This window comes from Sphaeramia orbicularis, chromosome 12 (assembly GCF_902148855.1).
Source record: "Sphaeramia orbicularis chromosome 12, fSphaOr1.1, whole genome shotgun sequence".
NCBI lineage: Eukaryota > Metazoa > Chordata > Actinopteri > Kurtiformes > Apogonidae > Sphaeramia > Sphaeramia orbicularis.
This window is the reverse complement of record NC_043968.1, coordinates 37,176,735-37,194,702: the sequence shown is the minus strand read 5'-3', so window position 1 is coordinate 37,194,702 and position 17,968 is coordinate 37,176,735. Positions and strand designations below refer to the sequence as shown.

The 17,968-nt window shown below is 36.0% G+C and overlaps 1 non-coding gene across 1 annotated transcript; it reads right to left on the bottom strand.

The window, feature by feature from the left end:
* Positions 1-309: 309 nt before the first annotated feature.
* Positions 310-392, bottom strand: trnal-uaa (transfer RNA leucine (anticodon UAA)). The gene has a single exon. It is a non-coding gene; the product is annotated as a tRNA-Leu (tRNA).
* Between the last annotated feature and the right edge of the window lie 17,576 nt (positions 393-17,968).

Sequence of the window (17,968 nt, the reverse complement as noted above, 5' to 3'; positions counted from 1 at the left end):
TTCTTAAGCCATGTCAGGTTTTTCATATTTTTTCAGGTTATTCACATTTTTTTTTTTTTTTTTTTGTAAAAATATAGTTTGTAAATGTAAACATTTTCATGTAATTTTACCTTTTACACTAAATTAAACAAAAAGTTTCAGGTTTTCATGATATTATTTTACTGGTCTGATCCACTTTAGATCATATTTGTCTATATATCCTGCACATCTTGTGTTTAATTTTTGCATTTCACAAATTCATTCCACAGGCCTTTGGCAGGCTGGTTTTGGCCCACATGTTTGACACCTGTGCTCTAAACAAATGAATATTACCAGGAGTGGGGTTTGAACCCACGAGGACTATAGTCCATTGGATCTTAAGTCCAACGCCTTAACCACTCGGCCATCCTGGTGTGTTAATAATTGTTTGGCGGTGGGGATATGGAGTGTTATTCGAACGCATGCCTTCAGGGGACATTGTAACCTGAACACAGTACCTCGCATTACAGACAAAAGACTAGAAAAGCAGTTGGAGAGCCCAGACCACCGCCAAGGCCGATCATCCCCCCCGATCACCACCAAAATTTAATCATTTGTTCCTTGTGCCAGTATCAACATTTCCTGAAATTTTCATCCAAATCCGTCCATAACTTTTTGAATTATCTTGCTAACAGACAGACAAACAGACAAACCCAGATGAAAACATAACCTCCTTGGCAGAGGTAAAAAGCTCATTATATTTAGGATATGGATTTGTGTTACTCATTAAAATGGTGGAATTGTCTTTCATAGTAGTATGACATAAATTTTAGCTACTTTAACAATAAACAAGAAATTCCCTGTTTTTTTGTTTTTTTTTTAACTTTTATTCTTGTACTTTTGATGCGTCAAACAGGTTGAATCAGTAATTTCTGCTTTCATAAAGAAACTGGGCTTTTGACCCATCTGGTAATCAATCAGTCCAGAGTTCAAGATTGACTATGTTACATCACACAGTCACAAAAACTGTGAAAACAGTGTGTTACAGTAATCAGGAAATCTTGTTGAGACCAGAAATCTCTAGCCAAGGTAGAGCCATACAAAATCAACATGTACAAGATACACAAATGAACAATAAAACAAAATAACATCTATTGAAGCACCTGTCCTCAAGAAAAGCAATGCTATTCATAGTATTTCTACCCAGATACCTAAAAGTATCACCAGGCTTTTTAGAATGAAAAGGTTAGATGTTTTTTGATGTTTCAGATGACAAAGCATATTTGCAAGGATATTAACTGACTTTGACCACTAGAGGGAGTAATGAGTCAATCTGTTGGACTTCCACAGTGTAAAAACTATGGAGAAATCCAAATGGAGGATGTGAACCATTAAGAAACAACTTCTAGAATCAAAGAAAGCCAAGAAGGGATAGAAAATATAAGCACTGATGTGATAACAGCCACAATATGATCCATCGCCTTTGTGCTCTTCTACAGTCACCACAGTGTGCAACAAAGCTGTAGTCAGCTAGCATCAAAAATATCCACCTCTAAAAACATCACATAAACACACTTCCCATACTGAACCCCAGCTGACACAGGGACATCATGTGCATTTATTTTGATACCTGGGTTTTTCATATTTGGAATTTACTTCATTCCTATTATTTATTGTATTATATATAGTTGTAATTTTTTGTATTTTTTAGTTTAGTTTATTTCAAATATGCAATAAAACAAGAGTAATCTTCCTTAGTCCCTAGAAATAAATCAGATAGTAAGAAATCATGTAAAAAAAAAAACACCTAAGTATGACTTCATGTGCACATTGAAAAGAAGTGGGAGGAAGTATAACTTACTTAATCCCACCCCTTCTCCACACAGCAGTCTATCCATTAGCTTCCGATCAGCATAATATATGAAAAATCAAGTCCCTTGAACCTTTTGTAAGTAATTAACCTCACTGATCATCCTCACACACACACACACACACACACACACACACACACACACACACACATACATTGTGCATATATTGTGTGTCAAATTTCATGTATTCAAGTAATTACATCAAAGATCTGTCCAAAAGTCACGCATGCCTTTTCTGAGCTGCTGTTTTCTTCTAAGGCTTCATGTCTTTATCATCTTCAGTGAACCAGAGTTACAGTCATGGTGGTCACACAGCTCTGCTGCTCCAGTACAACTCAACAGTCCTGCAGATGTGCTTAGTAGAGTCCCAACCTTCTTCTCAAATGTGTGGAAAAAAAATTGTTCAACACACATTTGAGGGAACTAATCAGTGGTCATAAACGGTGATAACATAGCATCCTGTTTAATATTGGTGGAGGAGAGCTGTGTGCATCTTCAAGGCACTGAGCTGTTAGTTTTTACCTTCACCATCAAAGGTCATAGTTAGAAAAGCACTGAATTCTGTTTGATATCTGTTAAATGAAACATCATCAGATGCTAAGCTAGGGAACATCGTCAGGGATGTTTTTGAGATCACTGGGTCTTTCTAACATCAGACACTCTCCCTCAGGCAACTGAGCTGAGGTTGATCAGGCCTCAGTTTGTGCCCTAGCAGTGATCTCCCACAGATCTGCTTTTTAACACTTTTTAATACTGTCCAAACACTGTTTCCTCTTTCATCTGACTATTTCAGACCAATAAGGGCATGATGAGGATCACTAAATGATTAAAGTTGATCTGTTTGTAGCAGTAAGATATAATACATATAGCAAGAACCCCACAGCGAATTTATGCAACCAAAAAAGTTTTCTAAAGAAAAAGAGAACAGAGTAGAAGCTTTTGTAGAAGAAAGTGAATGAGTTTCATTTTCAGTATTAAACCATAAATATCTGACATGAAAACCTCTTACTGTAATTATTATACAATATAATAATTAAGAGATTGTGAGCTCCAAAAGTTGAATAACGTTTTACAATAAGCCCCAAGTCTAGAAATTTCACTACATTATTTTTTCTACTAACAAATCTACAACTCATTCAGCCTAATCAGTGAATTTGCTGAAGGAGTGTGTTTTTCTGGTGCCAGATCTAATTTCAGCTTCATATTCAGTGTCTAACAACTGAAGTGGAAGCTCTCGCTCTACTTTTCCAACCACCAGACCTCAGGTTGCTTGTTCTCCTCCCCCTCACTCGTCCCCCTGTGCACCTCCTCCTCCTCCTCTTCATGAACCTGCCTCCCACCCTCTTAGACTCACACACAGTTCAGCTCATTGAAGCTCCTCACTGCGCTGCTGCGGGATAATGACCTGATGGTTGCTCCGCTGTGTAGCGTGAAGCAGTTAGTGCCTCTGAGCAAACACGCCTCAGCTTGAAGAATGTCCACAGGAAACAGTGACTTTAAAACAACAGACGGTGAGGAATGAGATTCAAATCAGCAGAGTTAACCACAGCTTTGTCCAGAGTTAACAGCCATTTTACCTCCTCTGGGCTCAGTAGTAAAAGCACTTCACAGTGTTTCAGCTTCAGTCTGTGATTTCCTACATTTCCCAGAATGACTCTGACAGCCCACAGAGAGAGGGGGCACAAGACTTTTCCATTCAGCTTTGGGTTCAGTATGTGGGAGGGAACCAAAGAGATGTTTTTCCAGCTGAGAAAAAATAAAGCCTTGTACATACCACAAAGATATACATACACATTAGAGTCATGCACGTCAAAACCCTGTAGATCAGACGAGTGGTGATGCAGTTTTCAGGGGCTTCTTTTAAAATATCACTAAACCAGCTTTTTCCACTCCATAGCAAGATACATCCATACATACTGCATATTAATGAGGATAAGAGATTTGCATTTCATTGTAAATGAAACTCCGTCTTTTCTCACGTCTATACTGGCTTCAACAGCATCTTGAAACAGATAAGGGGCAGAAATGTAAATGTTACTTCTATTACAATAGACTATGAACTTGCTGTATCTTAACTGCTTCAAGCAGACCAACTTAACCCATAAAGACCCAAACCTCCACCAGCAACCAAAGGCATCCACTGAACTAAACTGTTTAATACCCGTTGATCCATTAACCCTATCAATACATGTAAATAACTGGTGTAAAATGCAGTTTGTCGTCTTTTCATGGTCATCAGATATGACCCATTCGGATATTCAGAGGCTCCATAGTGAACGTGGAAACACCATCATCTTCGACAACATTGATTCCCCAGTAAAACCCATTTAGTTTGACAAATGACAGTGGATGGAGACAGTTGTTTTCTGTTCAGTTATTGATACCTTTACTGAAAAAGTCACTTTTTCTTCAGTTTCCTCTGTTTTGACATAATAACCTTTGAATTAACTCTGAGTTTTCATGAACATCAAAATTAAATATGGTAAATTAAATATATATATGAAAATACATGATTGACAGTGAAAAATGCAAAAATACAGAGTTAGATATTACAATCAATGATGATAAATCACGTAAGAAAGGGTGACCAGAGAGAAAATTTCAGTTGGGAACTGCCACAAATATAGTGCTGGATCTTAATGGGTTAAACTATCTGATCATCCGACATGATCTGAAATGATGATACAAAATGGGTCACAAATGTTCTAATTAAATCTGCACATATTTCTATGATGTGAAAATGTCCTGTTACTATAAGCTGACATGAGTCTGACTGTGACTATGCGTAAGGACAAGGTCTGGGGCTTTCTGTTATTTTAATTGAAGAGTGAATTTTCTTTTACATCCTGACCTGCATACATTTAACTATAACCTGTACAAATACTCAGCTCACTCCCATAAGATTCACACATTTCTCCTTTGATCCATAAAGACCCAGTGCTGCTTTTGTAGCAGTTCCCAAATGAATTTTTCTCTATTTCTACCTTTCTTAACTAATTTATCACCTTTTTTTTTTTTTTTTTTTAAATAATATTATCCTCTGTATTGTACATTTCTTTGGTGTAAATCATGTATTTTCCTATATTCAATTTACAGATCACATAGAAGTTTATGAAAACTCAGGGTAAATTCAAAGTTAATTGTATTAAAAGAGAGAAAAATTAAGAAACAATTACTTTTTTAGCAAAGATATTGCCTACTGAATGTAAAAACAAGTGTCTCCATCCACTGTCATTGATCCAATTCCATGGTTTTTACTGGTGAATCAATGTTGTTGAAGATAACGGTGTTTTCACGGTAACTATGGAGCCTCTGAATATCCAAATGGGTCATATCTGATGACCATGAAAAGATGACAAACTGTATTTTATGCCAATTGTTTACAGGTATTGATAGAATTAGTGGCTCAACAGTTTATATCTATAGACGGTTTGTGTCTCCAGCGGATGTTTGGGTCTCTATGGGTTAATATTAAACAATTATCGCAAGTCATGACCAATAAAGATAAAAACAATCCCTGCTGATTGTAGCTAGTATAGACCAACTATCTTGCACAACAGACTATGCCTACTTCACTGAAATGTGAGTATATCACATTTTTTCACACATTTGAGGAGGGGGTTAATGCTCTGCTAACCACACTGTGAAGCTGTGGTGGAGCAGCAGAGCTAAGTTGGACTGTACTGACTTTAACTCTGGTTCTATGAGGAAACCAACAGCACAGGGAAAAGGGGGGTGGGGGACTTTTTGAGATGTGATAAATGGCATAACATTCGACACATGTAGAGTATATAAAAAACAATTTTTATAGAATACAAGAGAATAGAAAAAATCTTTATTGTCTAGCAGGCTGCCCAACATACAGCATACAGTACTAAATTGAAAGATAAAATCATGAGAAAAGAACAGAAAAAGCAAAATGCCATTGTTATTAACTAAATACAACAGTATTAAACAATGCAAAAAAAAAAGAAAAAGAAAATGGGTGCTTCTAAAACTGGGTTCATTTTAGTACCTGGCACTTTGCCAGCTTTTTTAGACTCAATAATAAAAGAGAAATTTAGACATCCCCCCCCAGGATGGACCTAATGATGACCTCAGATAAATGCAAAAAAAAATTGTATTCTTGCTCTGAGCCATTCCAAAATTATTGAATTTTTAATAAAATATTGGGGCCAAACCTGGGACAGTAAAAGCTACCTAGGTGTCAGTGCATTTGATCTGGAAAACATGGCTGTAAATGGTCTTATATACCGCTATAAATAAAGACACTGTGTTAAATTTGACAATCTTAGTGGTTTTTCTAATCCAGACATGCAAGTTTTTATGAATCTCAGTGTCATTCCAGGTCTTGTGTGTAATCCATCGTGTCCACTCATGTTACATGCAGAACCTGCCCATTCAAACACAAATAAATAGCAAGTGATTTTGCAACAGCAGCCATTTTTGTGACTCCCAAAATGTACCTGTGAGATAATATAAAGGTATTTGAATAAATAGTAGCATGTCATTTTCGTGTCTTTTTTACCATGTTGCATGCAGATTTTTTAAAAATAAAAATAATACAAAAATGTGTTTTATCTGAAAAACAGTTTCTCTTTTATCTCAGTAAATATTTATTTATAAAATAGACCCAAAGGGCTTCCAAACTTGCTTCATAACATAAGTCTACATCTGGTTTGAATTTTTAGCCCCTCTGTTCTGTTTTATGGACCAGTTTCACAGAAGCACCCGTATACAAATCTCAAATGTCCAGGCAGAAAAATGAATGGACATGATGTTACTACATACATCAACACATTATCACACACATAGTGTGAGATAATGATAACAAACGTGCCTCTGAAACATTGATGTTGTTTTAAAAAAAAAAAAAATCAACTCAGGATGAACTTCTCGGCTTTTTTCCAGAACTTTCCGCTGCATCCTGGGGTTTTTCCACAGCTTGGGACTCTTCGACTCTTTGAACAGATACATCAACACTGTGACTGAATTCATTAAATCCAACTCAACCTGCTGAGACACATCTGATAGCTCTGTAAAACAAGATTAAATTACTTTCTTTCATGACTTTGTATCATCAAGGATCTTTCTTTTTTTATTTCTTAAATTAAATACTAGAGCAGAGATCAAATAAATAATTTAAATCAAGAGAAAAGGAACTGATTTATAGTTTGGATTATGTGATAACCAGGTGTTAGTTCAAGGTTCTCCAGGTTGAGAATCTATGTTGTTTCTGTTGCTTGTTTGTCAAAACTCTAAATTCAAAATGACCTTATTTAATTCTCAGAATGGTACTTTTTTTCAGTTTACGCATCTGATTTATTTTCTTTGCTCTTTTGTGAATAAAAATGCTTTATGACATTTGTAAATCAATGTACTCTGTTTTTTTCAGGGTGTTTATGGATCCTTAAAAAGTCTTAAAAAATACAGAAAGGCCTTAATTATCCTTAAAATTGGTAATTCATCCTTCAATGTGTCTTAAAAATTCCATGGTCACAATTAATGATATATTTATATTTGCTTTGGAAACATTTGAAGAACTTGTCAAATATGTGATTATGTGACCTGTGACATGTCATTAATATTTTATGATAACAGAGATGGGCGTGAATGGAAACACCTTCACCTTCACCTTCATGGTTGGAAGGGTTCAGGTGAACTTCAACAGCTTAGACATAGGTCACAAAGGAAATGGAAATGTAACTTTAGCTGGGTAAGACTGGTTCAAGGCATTAACTATGAAGCCCATTGTACTCTTATTTTTGTGAATGTAAGTCTTAAACTTGACCATAGATGCCTTGAAAATGTTGTAAAAAAGTCCTAAATTTGGCTTCCTCAAACCTGCCAACACAGTGTTGTATTTACATTTTACACAGCAACAAAACTTTTTGACATTAAGATCGTATTTTCATAATTTGGATCAGGTTAGAACTATAACGTGGACTGATGCATATATATGTGGCCGAAAATTATGAAATAATAAACTTTGGGGAATTAGTACTGAGTTGTATTTTGTGTTTTATGTAGATTTTAGTGGGGATGTATGGCTGAAATGTCATCCACTGTAACTTTCTGCTGCTGTTGTCTTAGCCAGAACACTTGCAAAAGATGTTTTTCATCTCAATGACTCATTTTTTAGGGTTAAATAAAGGTTAAATAAAAAAAAAAAATAGTTTCACAGAAATAATAAGTTGAGCAAAAACAGAACTGGCTCCTCTAGAGTAGCATTACTTCTTTAATTTAGACCAAGAGGAGCTTTGATCAGTCAAAGCTGACACCGTGACTGACAAGACATCTGATCTTCTGTCAATAGCACCAAACTCTTACATCTGTCAGCGCCTTCAGCTGATGCTACTAAAACCACAGCCACTGAATATGAAACATCAACAGTGTGTCTGCTTTCATTCAGGGCCTGCCTTTAACTAAAACGTCTGTTTACTCCTCTGCTGTCATGACTTAGTTTGTATTCACGTACAACGGGGGAAAATCATGCAAAGCAGACGTTTGATGCAAGGTTGCTAGGCAACAGTATAAGGTAGCAGCTTTCAGAGTGACTCAATACAAAGTGTCAGAGTTTGTGTGTGTGCGCGCGCGCGCGCGTGTGTGTGTGTGTGTGTGTGTGTGTGTGTGTGTGTGTGTGTGTGTGTGTGTGAAAGCTATTAAATTAATTCAGCTGCTCCCGTACAGAGACCTGGTGAGGCACGACATGTCTTGCTGCTGCAAGAGTCTGAATCCGTTATGAATTTCTATTGGTTAATGTAACAGTGTGAACAGTGCAAATGAATCAGCATATCAGGTCATGTGCTGCATGCATGACTGACACAGCATTACCTCCAATTATGTTGATACATGAAACAGCCATCATCACCACATAGGGGGTAACTGCATTTATTTTGCCACCAATAAAACACCCTCCTAATGGCTCTGTTGTGGCACATGCAGGTTAAGTGTTGGCGCTCTGTGTTTTCTACCTCAGACTATTAAATATTAAGGAAGCTCCACTATCGTCTGTTTACTGTATCCCATTTGTTTGGATCACATGGAAAAAACCCTCAGTATGAATGTAACTGTAAAAACTGACTGAGACATTGGTATGTTTTGGAAAAGAACGCAAAACAAAAACCATGCAGGTTCCATCTACTCAAATATAAAGTGTTTGTCAGATTGTTATGTATGTATCAGGAATTACTCTGATTTCGACAAATGTAGTAGAAATGTTGTCTTGTGCAGAGCTGATGACCTGATCACATGTTGGTAGCGACCTCATAAAACATATGTTTGGTCATTTGTTAGCTTAAATACTATCTTTATTCTATTGTTTTTATTTGGTAGTGGTTTATTGTTCTTATTTATCTATTTTATTTATCTATTTATTTTGTTGTTTTTAATTGTATGGCTTTTTAATCTATCTTGTATTTTATTCTTTTATTTGGGTTTTATTTATTCTTCTGTATAGCACTTTTTCTTTTTTTGTACAGTTCCTATGTCTTTAAATCTATTCTGTATTTTATTCTTCTATTTTGGTTTTAATTATTCTTCTGTACAGCACTTTGGTCCACTGCAGTTGTTTTAAAGTGCTTTATAAATAAAGTTGGATTGGATTAAATGTGATTTATCTGTCAAAAAAGTCTTTAAAATCTATATAATACTTCAATTTTTTCTTCAGTGTAGTGCCTGGAAATATGTAGAAATGTAAAAAAAAAAAAAAAAAAAAAAAAAAAAAAACATACATGAGCAGCAAAATTTGCGAAAACAAACCTTGAGTCATTCCCAACATGTTTGACCATGACCGTATATAAGAAGTTACACATACTGTGATGCTACCCTTTGGTTTTTCAGCTGCTGTTGTCTGCGAAACCAGCAGTTTTGGGTGTCATTATCCCGGCTATTATCAGATTCAGTCCCAGCTCTACTACAGTTGAAACACACCTTCCTGAATTACAGTCTTTTCTCACTGCAAATAACAAGAAAATGTTTGAGCATAAGTGTCAAACAGGAGGAAAACTATGGTGAAAAACCACGAGTCAGGTAACAGGGTCAGAGTTGGGGGGCTGTGAGGGGTGATTAGGGGTTTAACATATTGACATGATAAAACCTGTCCTTCGTCTGTCTACAAACCCTCTGTCTGTCAGTACAAGTCTGATGAAAGGCATCAAAAACATCTCCTGGCCATAAAATCTAAATAATGGAGCAATAATTTAAAGATGGACACCAGATCACATATTAGAGTCTAAATAAAATACATGAGACCAGAATGACTCCCAGAAAAAGAAAAATATTTACTCAGTATTTTCACAGAGAAGTTCATTATAAGCGTACAGGAGCCAGGTCTCTTTGGGTCCAGCCCCTAGTGTCCATCAGTGGTATTACACTTAAACATACTTAGGCATCAGTTCAGACCAGAGGCTGATGTACTGGTCTATACTCACACTTATCTAACAGTTATGGCACCATTTCAACAAATGCTCATCCAGTGGTTTGAAGATGTTTATGCCCTTTTTGTTTTTACATCTAAATGTGCTCAAGAACTCACATGAATAAACAGAAACATCAAACTACAATGTATCATTTTAATTATCACTATAAATCACAACACACTGGTGCAGACAAACATGTAATCAGCTAATTATCAGGGGTTTTTTTAAGTGCAAAAATAATGTGAGCAGTGAACTGGTGTCAGCAGAAGCTCTGAAGTGTATAAGCCTGAATACACTAAAGTTGGATTTGTGATGATAGGCCATGATGAGCAGGATATCTAGTCTGGTCATTACAGCTGACAGTTTTTAATTTCTATACACGTGGACTTAAAGTTACATTAATTTGAGCTGAAAACGTTGGTGTATTGAGTTATGTGGACAAATAAGGAGGTTAATAAGAGGTAATAAATGCTGTATTTGATAGAAACAGTATTAAAATGCCACAAAGTAGGATGAAACTGCAGAAACTTTTTTGGTTTTTTTGATCAGTGTATTTTTATTCATATTCAGTCTTTCAAACGTACAAAAAGTAAGGCAAACACTGAGACATATAACAAAGGTATAAGACGCCACAAAAATAAATAAATAAATACATACATACATACATACATACATACATACATACATACATATATACATAAATGAAAATTTGTAAAAAAAAAAAAAAAAAAAAAAAAAAAAATTAAAGGGTTCCACTATGTAATTACCCAAACACTTTGTACACAGTACACATTAACCAGAGTCAAGGTGCATTGTCAGCTGTTCTACATAAGAAATAAAAGGATGCCATACCACATTAAATTTCCCCATTGATCCATTCAATGTGTATCCACTCTTTTCTATTTTAAAGAAAAACATGACATCACATATCCATCTGCCAAAGGAGGGGGGTGTGTCATTCTTCCAATTTAAAAGAATGAGTCACCGTGCTAAAAGGGAGGCGTAGACGATACTATTTAATTGTGGCCTTTGTAGAGGGAGATCTTCTAACGGTACACCAAAAAGCCCGATAAAAGGGCAGGGGTCAATGGTTAGACCTAATATTCTGCAGAAACTATTTCAACAAATCACAGAAGAGCGCTATATGATCCACACTCATGATATGTCAGCAAGTTGTATTCTATCAAAATACCTCAGACTATCAGCTGCCCAATACACAGCTCAGGACATATAATACTTAGGAAATATTACATGTTACTGGAAAAGTTTTTAATAGCAGTGTGACTCCATGTGACTCTAGTGGATAGAAATGTACATACATTTTCTCTTTTTTTTTCCTGAAAATTTGGTTAAAATGGTTTTGTTTATTGTGATTGGTACCAAAATCACATAAATATTTAAAACACTATAAATAAACAACATACTCCATAAATGTGAGATATATCTGGATTGAAAGCTGCTTAATTATCAGATATAGTGAAAAACATTAGGTGCTGTCCTACATCTGCAGCAGATGTTTCCTGTAAAATCCAACAAAAATTATTTCTTAGAACTGTGTGGACTTAATGGAAGATTAATTCATCAGATTGCGCCTCTTGACCTCACAGCAGATACCCTAAGGGAAATGCAGATAAATGTGGACGTTTGCAAAATGATTAAGAGGAAATACTCCAAAAATTCAACCTAATGTGGACTCTAATCTTTATTTTTCATCTTATGAATTACTTTAAGTAGATTTGACGATTTTTTTTTGCACTTGAAAGCAGGCAGAATAGTCTTTGAACATAACATGAACATGATATTAAGTTGTCCAGATTAAATTATTGGTCGTTTTTATCTAAAAGAGTATAATGTAGTATATGGAGTATATGTAGTAATGGAGTATAATGTAGTACAATTTGCTTAAATTTTTTGTCAACAAGATTACTGGTATTAGGTCACAAATTACACCCTCCACTTCTGATCTCTTGATCTCACTGATATGTCCAGCTGTTTTTGACCAGTTTGAGCCTGTCTCTGACTTTATAAACGAAGGTGGTTGGTCACTTGAAGCCCACAGCTTGTCCCGTTGACATTTTTTGCTCTGTTCTTTTGAAAGATGTCTTTGATTGTGTTGGGCCAAGTGTGGCTTCTGTAATTTCTTGTTGTCTTGTGTCTGGGACTGTTCCTGTCGATTTTAAGTGTGCTGTGGTTCACCCTCTTTTAACCCATAAAGACCTCAACAGCCACCAGCAACACAAACCATCTGCAGATCTAAACTGTTTAATACCTGTTGATCCATTAGTCCTATCAACCCATGTAAATATTTGGTGTAAAATACAGTTTGTCATATTTTCATGGTCATCAGATATGACCCATTTGGACGTTCAGAGGCTCTGTAGTGAACATGGAAACACCGTCATCTTCTACAACATTTATTCACCAGTAAAACCCATGGAATTGGATCAATGACAGCGGATGGAGACAGTTGTTTTTACATTCAGTTAGCAATATCTTTGCTGAAAAAGTCAAGTTTTCTTCATTCTCTGTTTTGATATAATTAACTTTGAATTCACTCTGAGTTTTCATGAACATCAACATGATCTGTGAATTAAATACAGGAAAATACATGATTTACTCTAAAAAAAAATTGCAAAACGCAGAGGATACTATTATTTTAAAAATTGGTGATAAATCAGTTAAGAAAGATAGAAACAGAGAAAAAATCATTTAGGAACTGCCACAAAAAGCAGCACTGGGTCTTAATGGGTTAAAAAAACCAAACAAACCTGAACCCCATGGCTCTGTCTAATTTCAGACCAATTTCTAAACTGCCTTTTCTTTCAAAGTTGTTGGAGAAAGTTGCTCTTATTCAACTCCAAACCTTTTTAAGGTAGAAATGATCTTACTGAAGAATTCCAGCTTGGCTTTAAATAATTTCATAGAACTTAGTCTGCACTTTCAAAGGTTCTTAATGATCTTTTATTATTTTCTGATTCTAGGGACCTGGCAATTCTAGTACTTTTAGATCTTACCACTGCCTTTGATACAGGATTCGTCCCCAGAATGGTTTAGGTCCTATCTAGGAGAGAGAAGTTTCTCTGTTAAGCTGGGGGAAGTTTTCCTCCCCTTCTAATTCCTTCACCTGTGGGGTCCCTCAGGCGTCCATCCTTGGCCCAATCCTTTTTTCATTATACATGCCTCCATTAGGTCTTGTCTTCAAAAAATATGGTATCTCTTCCCATTGTTACGTGGATGATACACAAATCTATGGGCTGTTAAAATGTAACTCCACTAACCCTCTTAGGTGTCTTTTGGAATGTCTAGAGGATGTTAAAAGTTGGATGGCACATAGTTTTCTGAATCTTAATGAAAAGAAAACTGAAATTGTAATGTTTGGATCCCCTTGCCCTCAAGCCACCCTTAGCCACCTTGGCCCCCCGGGTCCTTACAACAAATCTGCTGCTAAAGATTTGGGAGTGATGTTTGCCAGCACCTTCACATTTAATAAGCAAATAAATGCAGTTGTTAGAGCTAGTTTCTTTCAGCTAAGGATCCTTACTAAAGTCAAGCCTTTTCTCTCCCTCAAAGACTCTGAGAAGGTGATTCACGCGTTCATCTCGTCTCAGCTTGACTATTGTAACAGCCTCTAGGTGTCTCTCAGTCTCTGCTGTCTCACCTTCAGTTGGTCCAGAATGCTGCTGCCCGCCTCTTAACTGGCACACATAAGCCAGAGCATATTACACCTGTTTGAGCCTCTCTATTCTGGCTCCTGGTTCATTTTAGAACTGATTTTAAGATTTTACTGTTAGCTATTACATGGGTTGGTGCCTTCTTATCTTTCTGATCTTTTAATTGAGCACACTCTGTCCTTCTCGTTGATTGAGGTCAGCTGACCAGTTGCTCCTGGTTGTTCCAAGGTCCAGATTGAAGCACAGGGGAGAACAGGCCTTTTCTGTAATTGCTCCTAATCTACAGAACACCCTACCACTCCATATTAGTACGTCACATATAGCTGATACTTCTAAAACTTGTTTAAAAATATTTTTTTTATTCTTTGGCTTTTTTAAATCAGACTAATAATTGACATTTTGGCATTTTATTTATTTTACTTGATTTTTTTTTTGTTTTTTTTAATTTATTATTTCTGTTATTTCTATTCCTGCTTTGAATCTGTACAGTACTTTGGTCAATGTCTTTTTTTGTTTGTTTGTTTTGTTTTTTTTAAGTGCTTTATAAATAAAATTGACTTGACTAATAGTTGTAAGCAGTGGCACCACAATGGAAAAAGTGAGGATGATTCCCAGAAAATAATAGAACATTAGTCTTTTTTTTTTTCTTAGTACAACAATTATTAGCCTATCACCATAAAGAATCTTTGCTCCACAAACACAATAAATATATCATATATAAACATATTAGTTCTTTGCATCATTTTTGTTTTGTTTTTGGCAAAAAGCTGTCTCCTCCTCTTGATTTCAGATATGGTTTGGTCCAGGTTCCACTCCTCCTGATACTAGTAAATATACTTCCATCCAAAAATAAAACTATATTTTATTTGTATTTGTATATCCATTAAAAAATAATTTAATGCTTTTATCATAAAAAATATTAAAAATGACTTCCCCTTTTCTCATCAACCTTGCTCAAACTCGTAAAATCTGTTGTAAGCAGAATATTGATTCATGCCTGTACAGTGTGGTATTGAAGTGATGGGGCCCAAAGTCAGGTTTTATTTACGGGGACCCAAATCCCTTGTGCCCCCCCCCCCCCCCCCCCCCCCCCGGTAGTAAGACATCATTATTATTATTATTCTTTTGGAGATTTGTTGGTGTTCACTTAAAGAAATCCTCCAGTATTCACTCTCTGAGGTATGCAAATGTATCCTTTTAGCTGCTAAATGTGTCAGATGTTGAAAACCATGTATGCGGATTATGTTTCCTTTAGACTTTGTTCCTCTTCTTGTGGTTTTACCCTTAATAACAGGATTACAGTTTATTGTTTTCTTAGCAGACACAATTATTTATCTTCTACAAGGCTTCAACATGCTGATCATTTAAAAACCTGAAAACAGTGACTTACTAATCAAAACAAGTACTTATAGAACTTCTCAGCGGTTACCTTCCACCTGTTCCTTTTGTTTCACCTGCTGTTGAATGTGAGTCTGGTCTTAATGCATTCAACTGTGTTTAACCAGATGATACCTGTTCAGCCAACACGTCCAATATAAATAATGGCTAAATAACTGAAGACTACAGAGGATTTATTGTCTGTCTGTGGAAGAAGGAGAGGTTTCCCTTTGTGTGGTGGAGATGCTTTCATTTCACAGAAAAGAGGGAAATTACTGCTATTGTTTACAATTTCAGAATTTTTGTTTTTTCTTGCTCAGCAGCATTTGGCTTGGTTTTGTTTTGGAAACAGTCAGTTTCATTTCATGTGTAATTGTGTTGTTTGGCTTTTGTGGAATACATTAGTGTCTGTCAAGATTGTCTTTGCCTACAGTGGGACACTCTTGGAAAAGTCACTTTTAAAACCATCAAGAGACATATTTGATACCCTGTTATTAAAATGCCGGTGGTCACATTTATTCTGAAGACAAGTGGCAAATGAAACAGGTTTTTTTTTCAAGGTTTTAACTGATGTCTATGATACCCATTACTAATTACCCATGACAGTATGTGACTCATTGCATAAACCTAATACTGTTATTTACTTGTACAAATTAACTGTGTCCCAACTGATTTATACTTTTTATTTATTTGAAGGGTAATCAGAATATTTAGCCAGGATCAGGATACCCAGTTAAATGTCACAGTACCGTGTGTGTATCTCTGTAATCTGTGTTAATTTATGTGCTATCAGTTGCCTCCAGTGTGTTGTTCTTTTTTGTTTTGTTTTGCATTTTTATACCTTATGTTAAAATTCTAGAAACAGATTTTATGTTTGTGTTTATGCATTTGGCAGACGCTTTTTTCCAAAGCAACTTACAGGGGAAAACCAATTAAATCACTCAATCAATCAAATTTTATTTGTATAATGCCAGATCACAAAAAAGTTATCTCATGACACTTTATATATAGAGTTGGTCAAAACCAGACTCTAAGCCAATTTACAGAAACCCAACAGAACTTTTGGACAAAGTATTTATTCAACAGTATTTAAAGAATGTAAAACAAGTGAACAGCTGTTTGAAGAGAGCAGCACAGAGGACTGTGGTTCCTCTTAAACTGTGAGTTTGTTCTGTTAACCACAGTCAAGTCAGACTTCCCATATCTCATCACGTAGGAGGGAGCATCTGTTAACCCTTTCTCTCCCTGGGGTAACTGTGACTCAGTGAGGAGAGATCTGTTTTTTATTTAGATAAACAGAGTTTTATACATGTATTTCACTTGTAATTAAAAAGTTATGAGTTTATGTTGGATTAATAATAATATATGGCTCATTATCAGTGTGAAGTTGTCATGGAAACATTGGTATTTCCATAGGAATAATAACTAGACCTTTTTTCCTTAGCACTGGAAGCCAATTAGTCCAACAGTCATGTGGAAAAAAATGTGTATCCATCTAAAAATGATGGGAAACTTTCTCAAAAACGGCTTAATATTTTCAAATAATAACCTACTATGTCATTAGTTTGGGACAGTATTTTGATAACCTTGTTACTCAAAATCCTGTCTCAAAATAATGACACAGTACACTCTCAAAATGAGTGGTTTGCACAGAAGAGCAGCAAGGTTATATTTAATGGGGGAATCTGTGAAACCAGTTACCATCTGCATGGATCAGCAATCAATACAACTTACTCCATCAACATGTACTGTGGGCACTAGGGATGATGGGTAATCACTTCATCTGCCTATCTTCTTACCCTGATGTGTCCATTACTCTGGAACAGGGTCAGTCTGGACTCATCAGAAAACATGACTACAGGGGTTGGACAAAATAATGGAAACACCTTCACCTCAAGATGATAATGCCCCAATCCATACAGCTAGAATTGTTAAAGAATGGCATGAGGAACATTCTAATGAAGTTGAGCATCTCGTATGGCCGGCACAGTCCCCAGACCTCAACATTATTGAGCATTTATGGTCAGTTTTAGAGATTCAAGTAAGACGTCGATTTCCACCGCCATCGTCTCTAAAAGAGTTGGAGGGTATTCTAACTGAAGAATGGCTTAAAATTCATTTGGAAACAATTCACAAGTTGTATGAATCAATACCTCGGAGAATTGAGGCTGTAATTGCCGCAAAAGGCGGACCTACACCATATTAAATTATATTTTGTTGATTTTTGAAGGTGTTTCCATTATTTTGTCCAACCCCTGTATTATCCATTGAAAGACAGGTGCTATCCATCAAACTGATCTCTGCATCAGTTTGGGTTGAAGAACTTGTTGCATATGAAGCATTTATCACTGCAGTAATTATCCAGGGGAAAGATCTGAATTATTTGAGGAGTTAAATCCAGGTGGGGACTTTTTCTCTTGGCCAGACCATGCACATTATCTGTCTTGCACATGCAGCCAAGATCCTCCAGACCTGAAGTATCTGATGCTGTGTTAACTACATTAAACTGCTCTCAATGAATCTGTGAAGCTCCATGACAGGCCAAGCAGCTTTCTATACAATGGCATGACTGCCTTTCCCCCCAATTTCAATGTTTCTTGTGTTTTTGCTTCATTGAAGCTGAACACTGACAGTAAATTGTCTTACTGCCATTCAGTCTGTAACTGGAGTC